This window comes from Myotis nattereri, assembly GCF_964212035.1.
Source record: "Myotis nattereri genome assembly, chromosome: 14".
NCBI lineage: Eukaryota > Metazoa > Chordata > Mammalia > Chiroptera > Vespertilionidae > Myotis > Myotis nattereri.
Window position 1 is genome coordinate 50,941,496 of NC_138089.1, and position 16,352 is coordinate 50,957,847.

Genomic DNA, 16,352 nt, shown 5'->3' on the forward strand with positions numbered 1-16,352 from the left:
CACAGTGACTGCCTGGAGGTGGCAGCACAGCAAGACTGCAGAGCCTCTGTTTCTGACCGAGGGTAACAGAGCCCCGTGCCAGCCCACATGAGACACGTGGGAAAAACCAGCAGGACTTCGGAAGACTTTTCCTCCCACCAAAGCAAACCTCGAGTGGTATCAATTCCAGACTTTACAAGAGCTTTCCAGATTTCAAGAGTATGTATCCACCTATGAGTTACTTTTCAGTTTGTGCTTTTTTATTCACATTTAAATATTGAATCCGACTAGAATTTTAAGTTGCTATAAGAGATAGCATATATATTTAAGTTTTTTATTTAAAAAAAACAACAACTATCCAGGCAAAATTTACTATATAAGTAATTTTATTTCCCTAATAATTTCCAATACCATTTTTCTTATCTGCTACATGTCTAATTATGGAAAGATAGCTAGTCACACAGTGGAATGTTACATAGCTGTGAGGGGGAATGAACCATAGCTGTAATATAAAAACATGGACAAATCGTAGAAATTAATATTGAGTTTGAAAAATACCTGTTTAAGGAATTTCATGCAGTGTCTATGTATTTTTGTGTCTTCATAAAAATCTAAGAAACAAATCTGAACAACATATTGAAATGCACATATGCGGTAAAGTTATTTAAAAAGGAGCATCATGAAACAAAAACCCAGGTGGTGATGAACCTAGCAATGAAGCTATAGGATTCAACTTTGGACGCCATAGGTAGATTTTACTAATCTATAATAATAAAAGCATAATATGCTAATTAGACTGGACATCCTTCCAGACGAAGCCAGGGCTGCAAGGGAAGCCTGGGTCCTGGGTGCCAGAGGGAAGCTGGTGCTGGCAGCCTGGGGAAAGAAGGCCTACTCTTGCACGAATTTCATGCATCGGGCCTCTAGTACTGACAATATTCTAGATAACATTCTAGAATCTAGACAATGCAAAGTTAGTGGGTTTAAAGCTGTTTGATTATTTTGCTTTGAAATCTCATTTAATTCATAAGTTCTTTTGTATATATCAATTTTTATTTTTAAATATCATAATGAAAAATATTTTTATTACAAATCAACTTTTTGTCCTTTGATTAAAAATCATTCTCCATGGTTTCCTTACTGGCAGATAATTGTGCCTGAATGCTCTATAAAAAAATAAAATAAAATAAAAACAGACACTTATAAGAAGGAAAGAAAGAAAAAAACTCCATAAAAACATAATTCAATTTTGCCTGTGCCATATTGGCCCTGATGCAGTCAGTGGAGCAACAGCCGCGTCTTTGCGCCAAAGTCATGAGGAATATTGGATTTAATAATTACACAGGAAACATGCCGGAGTTGCTAAGGCCAGCCGGGAGGGCTGTGGAAAATGATGTTACATAGGAAATTTGAAGGCATCTATGTTTCTAATGCAAATGTTTCAGGTTCCAAATTGGGAGCGAGTGGTGCGTGATCCTTTTGTTTGCCCACATACAGAGAACGTAGCCTGGAAGAAAAGCCAGTTTGAGAGCCCTCGGTTGAAACATGGAGAGCAGCCCTTTCCTGGGGAGCAGAAGTTACGGAGAGACGTTGTACAGTGTGTCTGAGGGCGCAAACTTCCAGAGCAGCCAGTTCCTAAAGACGGGGCCCCCCTGCAATGAACTCTGAGCCATCTGCAAGGCGATACCGACGAGAATGGGAATGATCAGCGATGAATGCCATTCTGGTGACACTTCACAAACATTCCGAAGATGGATCCAGGCCACACCACAGCAGAGGCTGGGTACCGCGCAGCCAGAGTACCAGGTACAACAGCAGCAACATCCCTGGACTAGGCTGCTTGAAAAGCCCTGCGTTTGCTGCCATTTCCCAAAAGCCTTTGGTCATGTTCTGTTTCACTTTTAATTTGCGGTCTTTAGAATTTGACCCTGTCGCAGAGCTGCCTGTGTAGACACATTCATCTCTGCCAATGCTTACTTGTCAAAGGAACAACTGGGAGGTTTTCATTCTTTGGATTAGTCCAACCTTCTTTACCAATTTTACCTTTTACAGACGCAGGCAGGCCTAGAAAATATACCCATTAGATTTCTGAAGCTTTACATTGCCTTCATCTTTGAAATTTAGAGAAAGGCATGTAAAAAGACTGTGCCAAATATACCATATGTTGAGGTTGCTATAACATCCTCCTCGTCAACTAACTCCTCAGAATGCATAAGATTAGGCCTAAAATAGGCTTTTTTTTCCCTCCTAAAGGGAGGAAATTGTGATCGAGACCCAGCCAGAATTTATCATGGGTACTGCTTTTAGGCAAATGAGACGTGGGGCAATAGAAAAGGTGTGTGAGGTCCCTCATGACTGCTTATCTACCTCTGGAGTCTGTTTTAGGATCAACATCAAGAACCCAACATCCATCTGGCTGCATAGTCATTCCCCCTATGATCTGATCTCACTGTGCTGCCCACGCCCTTTGCTTGCATCTAAATGTCCTCTCGCCCAGTTCAATAGTCACTTAGCAGGTGTAAATATCTTTTTGACTCATAACACTACTCTCCCTCTCTGAAAAGACCTGTAGATTCTGAACTAGTTAGACACTTTCATCGCTTTTATCCTATCATGGCCTTTTTCCTGCCATAGCTAAGTGCCCCGTGGGATATCATATCTACTTACGCAGTGTTCTTGTTTATTACTAATGTGCATCCATGTATGTTCTCATTCTTACTAGTGCCAATATCTTCCATCCTCTCTGAGACCACTGTTTCTGGCATCATTTTATTTAACAACCCCTCTGTTTAGGTTACTAACTTCTTGTATTCTCTAGTAAGCAACGCATGATATTCTGAAACATTTTATTTTATTTTCTATAACATACACCAGAAAATTTTTATATGGGTAGGACACCCACAAGTAAAATTTTTAAATGTTTAGATTGATCTCTTTCTACTCAAATAAGCTCATTAGAATGCAAAAAGGTTGAATGGCATTGGTCAAGAAACAACACTGAACAGCATTTATTATTAAAGTAACTGGCAAAGTTAATACTTAAATATTATTAGTAGCAAATTGGGACACACTTCACAACTGATTGCAATATTCCAGGATATTGCACTATGGTTAATAACCACTGAATGGAAAGAAACATTCTTAAACATTTTTGTCTCAGTCAGAAAGACCAGCTTAGTTTTAATCCATGCTATATTGGTGAATAGATCCAGCAGGAAGATGTACAAAACTTCAAAAGTCCTGTGAAAGAGTTCCTCTGTTTATGTACATCTAATGAGAGGGTTTAAGAGTCTATTGTCAGCTAAGCCCAAGAGCTGCTGAGATAAGATGCTTTACCTCTGTCCTCGACAAACTATATTCCCTAAAATCCATCCAAGCCAGATTGATTGAAACAAATAGGCTTGCATTACAGAGAGAAATATCCAGCCTTCCAATTTCATAAGGAACATGAGGCATGTAATTAGCTTAGAAACCAAAGTGGAGACAGTGACAGATAATGTAGTCTGGTCTACTTAACACCAACGTCAGCTTCCTTTTCCCAGTCCTCCTTGACTATGGAAGATGGAAAAGGAACTACGTGAATGCCAAGGCACTCTGACATCTCCACATGATTATCATCCAACATAGTTCTTGGCAAAGGGGCATGAGCAAGTGAACCTGGAGATATTTCTCCCCTGTCCTCCGATTCAAAGTTTTCTGAATAGTATTTTCTTCTTTGTCTTCCACTTTTCCTCTTTCTTCATGAAACGTGGGGGAATATCTTTAGCCTAATTAAGAGCAACTTTTATCCATTGATTTTTTTAAAAAATTCGATAGTGTAATTTCCAGTTCTAGAATTTCTGTTTTATTCTTTCATAATTTTTGCTTCTTTATTGGGGTTTTCTATCATTTTATTCATTACAAGAATCTTTTCCTTTAGCTCATTTAGCATGGTGACAGGTCCCTAAGGTAGCAAATGCTCGGGAGCAATTGAAAAGATGGTAGTTTGCAGACTGCAGTTGGTATCCCTGGTTGATACTGATATATCCATTCACCCGCTCCTCCCTGTTTTTGTCAGGCAGCAGAAGAGGATGTCTTCTCATGTGTAAAAGAATAAAATATAGATCCATGTACCCATAATCTGAAAATATGAAGGAAAGGGAATTTTTTTTCTTGGAAAATACAAATGTAAAATGCCGGGAGCCGGTCCATGCTTGCTGTTTCAAGGGACCTGGCATATATGGCATACTGTTCTTAATATGTTTGCTCACCTTCTAGGCACTATGTGTTTTAACCAAGGTCTCTGAGAAAGGTTGTTTCCCCAGGTAGGGATTTTCCCCTGAAGTTAGGGAGGGAATAAAACCTCTTAACTAAGTGCCAGGTGGGTAATTAATCACTTTATCTACGAACAATCATGCTTAAGCTACATAATCCTTACTCCCTGGAATGGAGATAAGAAACGCCCTAACCTTTGAAATAGAGATTGATAGGATTGGAATCAACTGGTATAAATCCAGTTGTAACAAGACAACAGCACACAGAGAGAGAGACAGAAATTGGCACAGAACCTACACAGAACGTTCTCTAGAGACAGAAGAACTTCGCTGGAGAGAACATGGCAAAAGATCCTGGACAGAAACTGGCCTCAGAACCTAGAGACAGAACCTAGCGAGAGAACATGGCAAAAGATCCTGGACAGAAACTGGCCTCAGAACCTAGAGACAGAACCTAGCGAGAGAACATGGCAAAAGATCCTGGACTGAACCTGACTACAGAAATTGGCAAGAGAACCTGACTAGAACCTGGTGACTGAACCTGGCTGGAGAACCTGGAGAACCTAGCAAGAGAACCTGGACAGAACCTGGCTGGAGATCCTAAGCAGAACCTCTCTGAAGATCCTGACCAGAACTTGGCTAGAGATCCTGGCTAGGCTGCTGATCAACTGAACGCTGTCTCCGAGTCTTTCCCTCTTCGCCGACTCCGTCCACACCTTTGGGGAACCCCTGGACCTGCTGGGGTCGGACCCCGGCAGTAAAATTTTAATACAAAAAGAACTAGAAAACTAAAATATGCCAGAAATCACAATTGAAATGGAAATACATCCTTAAATTCTACCTTTGTCAAGCCATCAAACTCAGATTTTCAAGATGCAGATTCTTCTTTTTATTTGTTCTTTTCTGGGAGATAGAAAATCATGAGAGGTCAGTTAGTACACTAACTATATGATTTTAATTACTCCCCTAACTGCTTAAATAGATAAGGACACCTCAAGAAGGGAAAATTATAAATCGACCTGATTTAGGAACATGTAATAAAGTATTGGGAGATGAGAAGAATAGAATTTCTAATACATATATTAGAAATACATACACACATACATACATATATATTTCTAATACATATATAATATTAAAAATCAATGGAGGATTTAAGAAGAACATAAACATATAGGAAAGGAAAGTGGCAAAGCGAGATATGAGGAAATCATGCAGAATTCTGTGCAGAGAGAAATATGGAAATTTTCTAGAAAAGCTAAAGCTCGTATCTAATATGCATCCCAGAAAAAGAGAGAATAAAAAAGAGACAATAATCAATACAGAAAATGTGAAATGAAAGTGATATATATTATCACATTGTTGCCAAAATTGCTGTGTCTGTATTAATGACAGACAAGATAGAATGATGTGAAATCATTGCTAGATATAAACAGCATGCTTAATTATAGAAAAAATTAACAACCTATCCAGAAGACATGCTATTTGTAAACTTGTATCTGTCTAACAAAACATAATAAAAAATGCATAAAGCATAATTTAAATGATTATTAAAATTAATTAACAAAGCCATAAGAATGAGCGAATATGTTAACACAGTTCTCTCAGAAGCAGATGGATCAAGCAGAGAGAACTGAAAGGACAATAAATGATTTTAAAAATAAACAGTTTAATTTTCCAAATCTAAACTAATAGATAAACATAGAGCCCTGTACTAAATAAAGGACATGCATTGTTTTCTAGAGCACGTGGACTATTAACAATAATTGTTCACATGCCAAGTCCTAACTAAGATCTCAGCAAATTCAAAACCATTGACTTAACTGAAAAAAAATTAAAGCCCAGTGATCAAAAGTAGAAACTCTCTAAAAAACAACATCTTTACAAACTAAAATTAAAGGAGAAAAAAATGTATTAAATAGTCCCTGGGATAAAAATGATTTTTAATGGTAATTACCATACAGAATCAAATTAAGGAAGTACTAATAGCAAAACTTTTGTTATGCAGCTAAAATTTACTAAGATAAAAAGAAATATTATTAAGTGTGTATGATAAGAAATATTAAAATTTAATAAGCTAAGCTTTCTCCTTAGGAGGCTATAAAATAATAATTGAACAAACCTCAAAATATTAGAAAGATACAAATGTAGGATTTAATGAAATAGAACATGTAGATATTTTTAAAAACTGTTTTCTTTTGGAAGACCTAATACAAAAATATGTTGGCAATATTAATAAACATATGTAAGAGATGGTACAATTTAAAAACTCTAGAAATTAATGAAACCATACCTAGAAATAATTTGGATATTCCTGAGGGACATTAAAAACCCAACTGAAAAATAGAAGAGACTCATGATATTCACTTGTGGGAGGACAAAGCAAAGATGCCAGGTCTCTAATCAGTCTGTCAATTCAATACATTGTCAGTGAAAATACCAACAAAATGTTTTATAAACATTTATAGGCCATTTCAGGAGAATGGGGTCTCGCCTGGGAGATCTTTAGCCTCAATATAACACACCGGTAATTAGAACAGTGTGATATTGTTTAGGCCAAAACTTACTGCTATCGCCTCATTTTAGACATTTAAAAAACAAAAATAACTGAGGCTTTAAGGTGGACATGACTTATTCAAGTCTCATAGGGATCTGGTGACTGATTCAGGACCAAAGTTCTGGCCTCTGAGTCTCAGGCCTGGCCTCTGTGTACTACAGTATGAATTACTGCTGTTTACTACAGCACGTGTTACTCTCTCACAGGCTGTTAGACTAGCAGAGTTTATAAATCAGGGAATCTAGATTGTGCTGTGGTAAGAAACAGTCCCCCAAATTCAGTTGGTTAAAAAGCGATTCTTCTTTTCTTGCTTACTTTATATGCCTGGCATGGGTCAGTGTTGAAGTCAGCTCCACACAGTCACTCAGGCTGATGGAGGCTGATCATCTTGTAGCTAGAATGTCTGGGCAATGTCTGAGAACTCCCCAGAGGCTTTTCATTGCCTCAGCCCAAAGTGGCGTGTATCAGTTCCAGTCACATGTCATTGGTGACAGCTTGTCACTCAGCCCTGCCTGACTGCAGGAAGGCTGAAGAGTGACGTGTCCTATCTGTCTGATGAAGGAAGAAAAGAACTGGCTATGGTAAGCCCTGGATCACACTTTCATGAAGTAAAGTGAAAGTAACTGAATTGTTAGGCTGATGATGATTCTCATTCTCTCTCTCTCTCTCTCTCTCTCTCTCTCTCTCTCTCTCTCATTGAGGCTTCCAGTTGTTTGTTTTTTATTTTTTTAATGTATTCCTAAATACATGTGTCTCTGCCCCCATGCTGGAGTTGAAGAAATATCTGATCGTGTAAGTGAAATCAGTGGCTCTGGGTCTGTGTGGTTAAATGATCAGCAAAGGAAGGGGATCAAAACAATGGTTTGGAGGCTTGCCCAGGGTGCCAGGAATCTTCTTTATTTCTGGAGTGCAAGAAGACCTGTATTTTACCAAAGAGTAAACCCTTTCTTGACCTGAAAGGGTTCATTCAGCTTCCTTAAATATGTATCCTTTTTATAGAAAAAAATAAAAAAAAACCCGCCTGTTGCCTATGTTAAAGAAAAAGTCTGAAGCAAACAGATAATTAGTAAACTCATATAATTTTAATTAATTCTCTTTCCATAGCAAAAGTTTTTGCCTTAATTTAATACAATTCAATTAAACATAGACACAAAAAATTTTATGTTTTAATGGTATATTTATTTTTTAATATATATAATTTACACCCGGAAGTCAGAGGTCAATCAACTCTTGTTTTTCAAAAACTAGTTTATTGATTTTTAGAGAGAGAGGAAGGAAGAGAGAGAGAGAGAGAGAGAGAGAGAGAGAGAGAGAGAGAAACATCTATGTGAAAGCATAAAATTGATTGGCTGCCTCCTGCGTACCTCCTACTGGGGATTGAGCCCCCAGCCCAGAAATGTGCCCTGACCCAGAATCGAATGGGCAACCTTCCAGTGCATGGGAAGTCACCCAACAACTGAGCCACACCAGCCAGGGCCAACTCTTTAATAAAGATTAGAAATCAAGGCAAAAGATATTCAGAAACTAATGTAACATCTTAAACTCTAGTATTATGCCAAAATATAAAATATAGATACTTTTGAAGATCAATTCAAATTTTAAAGATTTGTCCTAAAGGGATAATCCTCCAGTTTGGACACGGTGCCCACAAATAGCTTTCAGTTATGTATAACATATACATGCATTGTATTTAACAGGCTACCATGTAGTCATTACTATATTGATGTAGTTAATGTCAATGAAAAGAACCCCATGACTTATTCTAAAGGACAAAGCAGGGAGCAGATTATAAAGTAACCTGTTTTGCAATCTATTTATGCAAAATAAAGCTATATATGGATGGATATATATGTACAGAGATTGGCTAAGCACAAAAAGTGATGACTGTTTGGGTGGTGATATTTTGAGAGATTTTTATTTATTTTTTTTAATCTTGATTCCCCCTGCTTTTTAAAAAACAACATGGCTCTACAGATTTTGCAAATGTGCATTTATTTTCAAAAGAAATAAAGCTTTTTTAAAGAGAAGCTTTGGAGAACAAATTGTACATACATCCATGCATAATTACAAATCTGCAGATTCTTTTTCAGACACTGGCTATTGGCCTACAGCTAGGTTTCCAGTAAATCTTAGTATTCTTTTGAAATATTAACACTGTGGATATGTTTTACCTCTTAACCCTACACATACACACACACACACACACACACACACACACACACACACACTGTTGTAAGTTATGAAGAACAGTTTAAAATGTGAGTGGCCTATATGTCATTAAGGATGGATTGCAGCTGTTTTATTCTAGTGCCTAATCCATAGACCTTTAAATATGATCTCATTGTCGAGGAGCCAAACATATTATTTATTGAAATTTAGAATAACTTGCTAACCTTTGTCTTCCTTTGTGTGAAAAGGGGAACAGTGTCCGTGACAGAGAAAAATGCTGCTTCTCAGGCATGGGAGTGTAAAACTGGAGGCAGGATCCCACTCAGCGCCCTGGCAAATGCGAGGTTATGCTCTGATTCGCCCCTTGCATTTCAGGGGGCTGACATTTACCTCTCTTCTCCCCAAAGACGCTCCCAATGCTTTTCCTGCCTTTCTGCTTTCAATTCTGGGCCCAGGTTTTAAGAACGAAAGCGATGGGTTGTGGGTTCCATAGAACACACGTGCTGCAGGGGGTCCTGGAGGGGGTGCTCACACAGGCCAGGTAGAGAGGCCTGCAGACACCCTGCCTGCACACACCTGCTCTGCGCTGGCTTCCCGCATCTGTGCTGTGCCGCCCGCTGCCCTGGCCTCAGCTGTGCCAACGCCACGGCCCCTCGGGGCAAGGAGTGCAAAGAAAGAAACACAGCACTCTGGGGGCCAGAGGGACACAACCCCAGATACTAACGATGTGTCTGAACCCTGGAATTTCTGCCCCGAGAGATGCTGAAAAGAAATCTGCCATTTAGTCCACAGCCTTCCTGGTGTGCTTCCTGGTCTTTTAGTGACACGTTTCCCTTGAGTGGATTTCTCCTCTTTCTTCTTATTGTGCCTCCTTGGGTTGGGATGCATCTCTATGAAAACACTACACACGTTCATTTTATTTTATTTCGAGGAAGCCTCTTGGTTTGCATTCTCAGCAAAGTATTGCTGGGTGCGGGTGAGGGTCAAAGTTCATGTAAGGTCTGCCCGGGAGAAGGACGGAGGAGATAATTTTCTTAGCACGGCGCACAGCAGATCACAGAGGAAACATGGCTCCCGCCGAGGGATCCGTGCCATGCGAACATTTGGTTCCTAGTTTCCCGAGTCCTCTTTGTTTTTGAGCGTGACATTTCTTCATGCTCAGATGCATGCGTGATGGAACATTCTTTGTTGATGTTCTGAAATGTGTCTTGGAGTTATTTTGGCTCCGCGTAAAATAAGAATTGGGGAAGTAAACTTCTCTGGCTGAAGTGCTAATCTTTTCTTTCCTGTTCTCAGTCCCCTGCCTTTCTCTAACCACGCACATTTGAATGCCTTTAAGCCCAAGACTGGTACTGAATGGGGCCTAGAACATTTTGTTGGAAACAGGGCGAATGAGAAGGCTCGCCAGGGGATCTGTGGGCCCTTCTGGTGGTGGGGGAGAATGCCCTGAAGGGCCTTCCTCACAGCCTAATTGTTGAGGAATGATGGAAGTTCAACAGCATGGAAATTCGACTTCTCGCTTCAGCTGCAAAGGTGCTTACAAAGGTAGCTGGGTGATCTTTGCAATTTGCCTTCCTTCGAAAATCCAATTTGGAAGCTTCATTAAAGGGCACTAATTTAGTGTCTCGGGGGAATCTGTGTTTAAAGGAGCTTGTCGAGATAATCTTAGATGTTTGCCAATGCGTAGGTGAGCTCAACTCCCCAAGCTGGGGTTACCTGGTTACATGCAGATGCTTTCATTTCAAACATGATACCAAACAAAGTCAAAAACACCGGATCCAGGGGAGAGCAGCACCCCTTTCTCTCCGGACACCATCCTGGTCTCCTGACCTTAAAGTCAAGATGCTTTCAGTGCAGAAACACTTCTGTGACTGGCACTGTGGATCTGTCACCAGAGATCCAGTAAGGGACACGTCAGTGTTGGTGCGTTTAGTGGTGGCTGACTCAGGACAGCTCAAGGGCCTTTAGGAATGGTAACTGATTCAAATCGTTTTTAAAAATGCAAACACTTTGGATGCCTCGCATCACTTACTGCTCCCAGAAGTATATTTCAGTCCCACCGTGGGACCCAAAACTCAAAATTGGATCACAGAAAGTTCATTATCTACGTGGCCTCAAAGAAACAGGAGGCTTCCCCAGTTCCTAATTTGTTGGCAAAATATTATCACACAAAAAAGGTAGAAAATTGAGCTGAAGCCAATTAGTGTTGTTCTGCGTTGGGATGCCTTCTGCGTTGCACTCAGTTTTGTCATCAAGTTCGTCCTTGCATCATTCAGATACTGAAACATGCGTCTTATTCTTTGACATGATCTCTGGAGTGTGTGCTGAGTGCAGCCCGAGTGCCCCTCCCCCCACCCAGGGGCTACAGTTGCTAATCCCGTTTATAGCATCAAGTTCCATTTTCCTAGTGAATTCTCAGAGTAAAATCTGATTTGTTCTAGGAAGACTTTGTGTTAAGAGCAAGCTGTTAAGTTTCTCTGTGAGTTGGTGACACGTCCATCCTTTCAAGAGATGCTGAAGTCTAGTCCCCTCCAGAAGGAAAGTCAAATACACTGGCCCTCTTCCCATGCAGTCCCAAATGTGGGACTTTAAGACACAGCACAGCTTGGCACAACAATCCCCCCGCCCTCCCGAGTGGGATTTTTCCTGAGTTGAGATAAAGAGAATTAGAAATACCTTTTATAAGTTTGCCCTTGGGTTCCATATGCCTGTTAAAAAGCTTTTGGCGAGGCCTGAGGAGAAATAGATCGACATAAGGGTCTTGAATTCCTTAGGCTTCCTTTGCTGAAATCTCATACAGCAGATCCATTCTTATTCCAGCAATAGCTGATCCCCAGGGAGACAATTTCTAATATTTGGAAGATACAGTAATTATCTATTCATCAAGGACTAGTACACCTATTTCTTTCCACATTTTCAGGAACGATGCATAGTATCTGTTTGATATTTATAGTCACTCTCTTAGCCTATATGAACATGGCTATGCCTGTTGAAATTGCATTTCTATAAAAAGTGGAAGGCACATCCTTACTCAATCTGCTTATAATGTCTGTCACTGGAAATGGACATCCATAAATGAAACTGAAAGGACGTAGAATTTTTTCATGATGTGGTTTATGCTAGTTATTGGATGTCTATCCCTGGGGTGACTACTTGCAGCTGGGGAAAGTTGACTTTCTCCTCTTCAATTTATTGGGGGAACAGGGGTGTTCACTGCACCAGATCCGGAGTTATTCAGCATCTACATTTCAGAGGCTCATTTGCTGGATACTGTCAAAATGAGCTTTGGCAATCCCATGCAGGCATGCACAACTATAATTTGGCTTCACATTAATAACAACCTAGCAAAGAAGCCCAGGATCCAATGCCTTGTTCTCAGCTGGGGGCAGAGAGCCAGCGTGATACATCTTGGCTGGTGACTTAGAATGTTGGGAAAGTAGGCGCTGCAAGCACTCAGGATGGGTGGGTGGCATTCCGGAAATGTATTCCCATTCCCCCAGGATTCATGTGTGTGTGTGTGTGGTGTGTACCCTGAGACAATGAAAAAGACACACACACAGATTTACAGATAATAAATAATAAAAATAGCACATCTCCAGAACAAGTGGGAAAGGCGACGCTTTTGTCTCTTCCAATGTCAACTCCGTTCCCTGCCCCACGCCCTGCCCGGCCCGTGTTTCCGCAGCATCTTTCTGATTCTAAACTAGCGCCCCAGTGGGTGGGCAGTGGTCCGGGCAGTTGCCCACAGGGAGTGCATTGGCGCCGCGCACTTGACTTTGGATCTTGCCCCAATCCCCGAGAGCCCTGAGGCTCCGGATTCCTGGGGTGGAGTGAGGTGTGGTGGTGGTGGTGGGGGGGGGGGGTATTCTCTGCAGAGTTGGCCTGGAAAGTGAGCGCCGGAGCGAGCGAGCTGAGCAAGGCTGGGCCAAGTGTCCGGGGAGCCTCCAGGCGCCGGGAGCGGTACGCCGTGGGGCGCGGGCGCCGGCCGGGAGCGGGAGCGGCGTGGAGGGGCAGGGGGCAGCGTGCCAGCTCCCTCTCTGACTAATGATGCTCACGCCGCCGCGCGGGGCTCAGACGCTTTGTCTCCAGCCTCGGGGCTGGCGGAGAGCTGACGGGGCAGGGATGGCACGGCGGGCGCACGGGCCGGTGCCCGCTCTCCCACTCGGCCAACTCCGGCCGCGCCCTGGGCAGAGAGGCTCGGGCATCCGGCGCCCAGCGGCCAGCTCCCGGGCGTGGCGGGCCGGGGCCGGGGTCTGCCCCCCTAGCAGCTGCGGGGCTCCCGGGCGTGGCGGGCCGGGCCGGGGTCTGCCCCCCGAGCAGCTGCGGGGCTGCCGGCCACGCGCGCAGCGCCGGGAGCCGGGGCGGGACCGGACGCCGCAGGGGCTGCGGAGGGAGCGGGGCGCCGCCCCCCGGGGCAGTGCCAGCCGCGTGGGAGGGCAGAGTCGGCGGCGGACGGACAGACGTGCAGACGGCGGAGGAGGCGGAGAGGTAGGGGCTGTGGCACCGAGGGACGGACCAGGGCTGGCTGGCTCCGAGTGGGACTGATAGTGACAGAGCCATGGACAGGTGCGAGCAGTTAGCTTGAGACGGGGGGAGGCAGAGGCAGAGAGAAAGGAGAGAGAGAGAGAGAGAGAGAGAGAGAGAGAGAGAGAGAGAGAGAGAGAGAGAGAGAGAGCTCATTCGCGCGCTCCTTCCCCTGCAGACGCCCTCCTCTGTCCGAGGGAGAGGCTGGGGGGCTCGGAGAGAGGTGCGCGCCCAGAAGATGGCTAGAGGGACCCTGCATGGCTAGTGGGACCAAGAGACGAACAGACAGACCCACTCAGGCACGGACCGCCAGCGAGAGCCGCAGCTCTGAGAACGGAGCGCAGGAAAGCCAGAAGCCCGCGCTGTGCTTCCCGGCTGAGGGACAGACAGACAGACGTGGGAAGGGACAGACTGGCAGACAGGAGGTGGGGGCACGTTCAGTCCCAGCAGCCACTCCGACAGAGAAGGCGGCGCGCCCCCAGAGCGTGTCCGGAGCAGCAGCCAGCAGCGGGGGTGCGGGGTCGCCAGCTGGAACCACCAGCGTGACCATAGCGGTGGTCGCCACAGCCTTGCCAGGATCGCAGCTGCCAAGGCTGTAAAAACCTCCTTTTACCAGCAGTTAAATAAATCGACCAAAAAAAAAAAAAAAAGCCAAGCTAAATCAAACAAATCCAGCCAAATCAATCATTGAAAAACAATCATATTAATAAAAGCCAAAAACTTATCAAGGCGCCAAGACGCTGGGGGGATATCCACTGTGCGGTCAAGGTAATAAGCAAGGTCTTCCGTGTGAGCATCGCATGCCTTTTGTGTGTGTGTCTCCTCCTTCCTGCCGTATGTCTGTGCTGTTCCTTGTAATTGTTCGTAGTCTGTACTTCTCCTTCGTGTTTGTGTTTGTGGGAAGCTGTTGTTACATATGTATTGTGTTGTGTTTGTCAAAGGAGGGGTTTAAACTCCCTCTCCCCCAAACGAGGCAGAATTGGAAAGCTGGGAGAGGACTGAAAAGGGCAATTGTTTCATCAGAGAAGTCTACAGTGATTTACGCAGATTTCAAGGTAGAAAGTTTTCAGGGCTCTGACTGCATTGGAAAGAGAGCTATGCTCGGGGCGCAAAGTTGTCATCTGTGTGCTGTACTCGCAGGACTCAGGAAACTGGATGTTTACTTTGTTTTTACATGTGAGAAGCCTGTGTTTCATGGCCAACTCCAAATTTGATGTCTTCTGTGGCAGGTTGTAGATTTAGTGATAGAATTGAATGGAATGAGACAGGTGTTTAGGAAGTTTCTTGGGATGAGAAATTGACTCAATGTTTATGCATAGACATAGAGCTGGAGAGGATGTGGTTGCTGTTAGCTGCTCAGGTTCAGTACGTGGTCACCTCCTGACGATACAGGGTAAGAAAAAAAAAAACCTAAAAGAAAACAAACAACAACAAAAAAAAACAAAACAAAGAGGGAACTGCAAGTTACAGGGACCGGGAGCTCGTAAGCACAGCGCAAGGCTGGTAGGTAGTCACTTTCAGGAGACTGTTTAGGATGCAGATAGCCACTGGGTTTGGTATTTTTTTTAAGTCTGTTGGCATGACACTTCAGCCTCTCTAAACAAGCCTGGCGTTCTCCAAAGTTGAAATGAATCTGTACAAGATTCTGCTCAAACAGTGACAGAATCCCAAGGATTCCTGCCTCCCCCTCACCCACTTTGGAGATCAAAATCGCTGGGATTGTTTTAAGAAAGCGGAGACATGGAGATGACAGGACAGTATCTTTTCATACGGCAAAAGTTAGGAGACCTTTGCCACACGCTTTAAAAACAAATGCACCTGCTCCTTTGATCCTCCGAATTTGTGTCACCACAAGCCCTGCGTGGCTTCATAGGATCGTAGTCAGTGTCATTTTCACAAAAGGCAGTCGTTTGGAAGCCGAGGGCTCTAGCTATGTTTTGTTCAAATAGCCGAGTAAGCCACAGCCTTGGCAATAACTGCTTCTGCTGCATTGCTAACGGGGATCGCGCGCACTCTTTTCGGGTTTATATGGATGTGTAAGGTACGTATCTGTGTTTGAACCTTTATTTCCTTTCGTATCATTTTTCCACTTCAACTGCCAGAATATTATAAAATTTTCTTTAAGGGGTACACTTCCTTGTCACAAGAGCTACAAAAGGCTAACCTATGACTGTCCTTGCTTATCAATGTGATGAACTGCTTTAAAAGAGTTGGGTTTGATTGTTTTAAAATCATTTGCTTTAATTTTCAAGACTTTTTGACTGCTGTGCATACATGTCTTAATTTACCCTGTCGGGACATGACTTACGTTATTTCATAAATCCTATAGAGTTGCTGTAGGTAAACGCCTGTCTAACAGAATACCTTGTTTAGGTGAGTCATTGTTAAAGAAACTTACACAGCTCCTGAAATTGACTTGCAGCTTCCCAGTGACTGAATCCCACTACACGCTGATGTCTTTGGCAGTACTCAGCTCAGAGGGAGTAGGGTTTGTGTGTGCTATTAGATTTGCAAATTGCTGATCTCCCAGAGACTTTCCCTCCCAGATCCCAGCTGAGTAGAGTTACCCTGAGAACTATGGCATTAGCCCTGTCGGAGCATGCTCCGGCGGGGAGTTCTGTGCAGTCTATTTTTAATGCTATTTAATGAAGGAGCAAGCACCTCATCCAGCAATAAGAGAAGCATGATGGAACAGAGCAGTGCGCGGTTATGGATACTGGAGACGGATCTCTGCAAAGGTACAGACTGGCTGCTGGATATGGTAATTGTAATCAGTCCTAATATATTGCACTAACAGAAATCAATTGGTTTTCGTGAATAGTTTGATATGTCTTCATAAACCTCTTCAGTGATTCTTAGAAAGAAGACTC

At 43.1% G+C, this 16,352-nt stretch overlaps 1 protein-coding gene across 27 annotated transcripts in view; it reads left to right on the forward strand.

Moving 5' to 3' along the window:
- The first annotated feature begins 12,698 nt into the window (after positions 1-12,698).
- Positions 12,699-16,352, forward strand: part of ARPP21 (cAMP regulated phosphoprotein 21) — a 143,836-nt gene continuing 140,182 nt past the window's right edge. For 17 of the 27 annotated variants that reach the window (XR_013996787.1, XR_013996788.1, XM_081106042.1 and 14 more), the window contains exon 1: positions 13,406-14,250. The gene's annotated coding sequence lies outside the window, so the exon portion shown is untranslated. Of the gene's footprint in view, positions 12,919-13,359; positions 14,251-14,495; positions 16,221-16,352 lie in introns of those variants that run through there. The other 10 variants (XM_081106067.1, XM_081106048.1, XM_081106061.1 and 7 more) reach the window with 4 other exon arrangements.